The sequence below is a fragment of the Equus quagga genome, chromosome 1, assembly GCF_021613505.1.
Source record: "Equus quagga isolate Etosha38 chromosome 1, UCLA_HA_Equagga_1.0, whole genome shotgun sequence".
Taxonomy (NCBI): domain Eukaryota; kingdom Metazoa; phylum Chordata; class Mammalia; order Perissodactyla; family Equidae; genus Equus; species Equus quagga.
The window spans coordinates 44,419,494-44,424,344 of NC_060267.1; the positions used below are offsets into that span (position 1 = coordinate 44,419,494).

Consider the following 4,851-nt stretch of genomic DNA (forward strand, 5'->3'; position numbering starts at 1 on the left):
CCACTTTCATAGGTGAGGGCTCGGGACTGGGAACTGAAGGCCAGCTTGGCTCTTGCCCTGTTGAGGAGTAAGCTAATCCATCTACCAGAAATTCAGCCTTGTGTGCCCATCCACCGGACTGTACGCTCCAAGAAGGCAGAGGCAACAGCTATCTTGTTCATGTCTGTAATTCACTACAATGGAGACACAGTAGCTTCTCCATAAATATTTATTGGATGTAAATCAATGAAGAAATGACTGAACTGAAAGGCCATAGTGAGAGGCTTCCCTGAGTAGATGATAGAGAATGATTGTGGACACTTCTGCCTGCTAGTCACAAATACGGTCCCCTGTCCTGGACCCAGAACTCCCCAGGCCTTTTCTATGTCAACAAGCTCGGGCCAGCTCTCAGTTGTCGGGCAATAAATCTCCCTGACCTGTCAGCTGACTACAGGGCACAAAGTCTAAGCCTTCTAGGGAAGTGTTGAAAGTTCAAAGGAAGGTGTCATGTTTATAGTGCTGGGACTTCGGGCACCGTGACCACGATGTGAAGAAGATCCTCAAAGCACACCATGTGGGTGGTCACCATTCCACCTTCTTATTTTAGCCACAACCTGTGACCTAACCTCCCCAAGCCCCAGTTTCTTTATTTTTTCCCTAAACATGAGGATTACGCTCTTCTGAGGACTTCCTTCAACAGTTTTTTTATTTTTTAAGCAAATCTTTTCTTGAAGTATAACATACTCACAGAAAAGTGTACAAATCATGAGAGTTTAGCTCGATGAATTTTCGCAAAGAGGCCTCACCTGAATAACCAACACCTAGATCAATGCAGAGACCCTCACCAGAACCGCGGAAGCCCCACTGTCCCCCACCCATTAGTACCCCCTCCAAGAGGAACCAGTATCCTGACTTCTAATCGCACAAGTTCAGTTTTCCCATCTGTATGTTATATAAACAGAACCATATAGAGTATACACTTTTGTGTCTGGCTTCTTCCACTCAATATTAAGTTTGAGATTCATTTGCTGTGAAGAACAAAACTTTGTACAATATCCCATCGTATGAACATAACATTTATTTATCCATTCTACTATCGATGGACACCTGGATCATTTCTACTGGAGATAGTGATGCTACAAAAGTTCTTATACATGTCTCTTGGTGCTCATAGGCTTGTATTTTACTGGGTATATTTCTAGAAGTGAATTGCTGGGTTATAAAATATATCATGTTTAGCTTTAGTGGATACTAGCAAACAGTTTTACAAGTGGTTGTATAAACGTACACTCCCATCTGCAGTGTTTGAGAGTCTGGAGGCTCCACTTAAATACTTAATTCTTCCAGACTTGATTTTAGCCGCTCTGGTGGTGTCTAGTGGAAGCTCATTGTGATTTTGAGCTGCAGTTCCCTGATGTCCACTGAGGCGGCGCTCCTTTCCAAATGCTTAGGGGCCATTTGGACATCCTCGTAAAACACTCTTCAAGTCTTTTACTCATTTTTTGGGTAAACAGTTGTCTGTCTTTTTTTTTAATTGATTTGTTGAGGTCTTTTCTATATCTTGAATATAGAAGAGGCATAAAAACATATTGCAGATATGTTCTCCTACTCTGTAGTTTGCATTTTCTTTTTTTTAACAGTATTTTTGATGAACAGGAGTTCTTAATTTTTATGAACTCCAATTGATCATTTTTCTCCTTTATGATTTGTGCTTTTCGTTTTCCACCTGATAAACTGTTCCCTGTGCCAAGCCTACACAGATACTTTCCTGTTTTCTTCTAGGCGCTTTGTAGTTTTACCTTTCACATTTGCATCTACAATCCATCTGGAATTGATTTTTGCGTATGGTGTAGGGTAGGGTGAAATTAATTTTTCCCATTTAGATACTCACTTAAGCCAACACCATTTGCTGAAAGGATTATCTTTTCCTCATTGCACTGCATTGTCACTTTTGTTATAAATCAGGTGACCACATGTGTGGTCTATTTCTAGACTCTACTCTGATCTATTTGTCCATTTGTTTAGCCTTGTGTCAGTACCACAGTGTCTTAATTACTGTTATTTTATAATAATTCTCAATATACATTAGTGTCAGGGCTCCAGCTTTGTTCTTCTTCAAGAATGCCTTTCCTTTCCTTTTGCATAACCATATAAATTTTAGAATCGCTTTGCCAATTTACACACAAACACACAAACCCAACCTCTCTTGGAATTTTTGTTATGATTATGCTAAATCTATAGATCAGTTTAGGGAGAATTTACATCATTACGGTATTTCAGTACATTAACATGGTGAATATCCCTGCATTTGTTTAGGTCTCTTAATTTGCCTCAGTAATGTTTTATTGTTGATAGTATAGTGGAATTGCACAATATTGTAAGATTTATTCATAGGTATTTTATGTTTTTGATACTTTTTTTTTTAAGTTAATGGTCTTTTTATTGGGAAAAAAAAAAAAGACTAGCATTTACAACTTGGAATGGACGTAAATTGTAATCTCTTGAACAGCAATGTTGATGGCTGTGCTGAAGTCCACAGCCACAGCCTACTCTGCTGGCTCCAAGTCATGGTTCAGAAGGTTTTAAAACCAGAGAGTCCAAAGATGCTCCCCTGGAAAAGTTTCTTTTTAAAAATTTGTGTGAACGGTGACAGCCTGACACCCGCTTTGCTCTAGTACAACACAGACAATGCTAAACCAGCACACACAGGCCTGCCACCAGGGTGTCATTGTCACCATGGGTCGGGGCACATGGAAGTACAAGAGGACCATCCTGCTACTGGGGCTATATCTAGACAGTTTAGCCTTCACTCACTTTTCTGCACAGCATCCTGAGGTAAACCAATTTTAAATGCGTTTGTTTTCAGTAAACCTGCTATGACGATTTATACTAACAAACTGAACTAGAACCCATTTGAATAGGTTTTCAATTTGTTTTATCGTTTTTCGTTTTTAATACGAATGCCTGACTGTGCTCAATTGTCAAGCTGCATGCATGAAAAACTGGCCAGCCCAAACAGTGTATTACTCATTAGCAAATGGAACTGCAAGGAGTCCACCAAGTGCTTCCTTATCGTTAAGGTAGTACAAGTATTTATATCATAAAACGGATGTGTAGCTTGATCTTTAGGGGACAGGACCACCAACCAATACATGCAGCTTTTTTGTGTGTGTGGACAGAAGGTACTTCTGACATTCAGTTTTGCTATATAGAAACAGAATGAGTAAATGAACTTTTTTCTTTTTTGCAAGAGGTAAGTAAAAGATTCAATTTGATTCTTCTAGAGGGGGGAAAAGGAGTTGAAAGTAGGTCTTCATTTTGCAGTCATCATCTGTACGAATTCTTCATAGTTGACTTGTCCGTCTCCGTCAATATCTGCTTCTCTGATCATTTCATCTACTTCTTCATCTGTTAGTTTTTCTCCTAAGTTTGTCATGACGTGACGTAGTTCTGCCGCACTGATGTAACCGTTGCCATCCTTGTCAAAGACTCGGAATGCCTCACGGATTTCTTCTTCGCTGTCTGTATCTTTCATTTTTCTAGCCATCATAGTCAAAAATTCTGGGAAGTCAATGGTGCCATTACCGTCAGCGTCCACTTCGTTGATCATGTCCTGCAGCTCGGCTCCTGTTGGGTTCTGACCCCGTGACCTCATGACAGTTCCAAGTTACTTCGTTGTGACGGTGCCATCGCCATCATTGTCAAATAGGGAGAAAGCTTCCTTGAATTCAGCGATCTGTTCTGTCAGCTGATCAGCCACGTGCGAGCGAAGGGAGGAAGAGCACAGAGATCAAGGGTGGCTGCACCAGCGCAGGGGCTGTGACGGCGGGGGTGCCTCCGCTGCTCCTGCTGCTGCTAAGGGGCGGCGTGCGCTGAGCGCTGTGCCGCCGCTGCCACCGCCGCCTGCACCGCCGCCCGACTGCGAGTAACGGCGCCGCGTCCGCGAGGCTCCCAACACCACTGCCCTGTTTTTGATACTTTTTAAATTGTAACTGTTAAAAAGATTTCAGTTGAAAAATTTGTTGCAAATACATAAAATACAAATAATTTTATATTGACCCTGAGTCCAACATTCACTTATTAATTCAAATAGTTTATCTGTACATTTTTTGGATTTTCTGCATAAGCTGTTATGCCATTTGCCACTAATGATAGCTTGATTACTTCGTTTTCAATCCCTACATTTTTTTTCATGTCTTATTGCCCTGGCTGGGACCTGTAATATGCCATTGACCATAAGTGGAGACAGTGGGTGTCACTGTTTAATTCCCAGGATCAGGGAGCCTCGACAGAGTTTTTAACCATCTGAGTTAAAACAAGGCCTCTCCTCTTCCCAGGTCAAGAAATCTGGGCTTTTGATAAGCTTTGAGATTGGGCAAGGGAGTCGGGGGTGGGAGGGAGTGCAGAAGGGGAGAATTTCCCTCAGCAGAAGTGAAGAGAAAAAACCCTGTGGAATAAATGGCAGACTCGCCACACCCATGCTTTGCCCATCTGTAGTGCAGCTAGTACAACGTTTGTGTCTTGTGTGTCTCCTGTGGTGTTGGAAAAGGAGATGGAGTCTCATCAGCAGGAAATAAGGACGTGCTTGTCCTTAAGACCCCTCATTGCTGGGAGAATCTGGCTGACTCAATAGAATCACCAAATCTTAGACTTGGGGGACATCTCATTCAATCTCCTACCCAAGGCATGAGTCCCTGGGAATATCCTGAAGAGCTTGGGGTTGAAGGACAACTGTGGTCACCCTCACATCTAAGAGCATCTCTAGTAACATCCCAACAGCCCTTCTGTGACCCCTGCCTCTTCCTTTCCACGGTTTATGACCCTATAGAGTTACCTGCCCACCACCAAACATTTACCAAGCCAGGAATGGTT

The 4,851-nt window shown here is 42.1% G+C and overlaps 1 pseudogene; it reads right to left on the reverse strand.

Moving 5' to 3' along the window:
* Positions 1 to 3,026: 3,026 nt before the first annotated feature.
* LOC124241241 (calmodulin-A-like) lies at positions 3,027 to 3,751 on the reverse strand (annotated as a pseudogene).
* Positions 3,752 to 4,851: the final 1,100 nt, after the last annotated feature.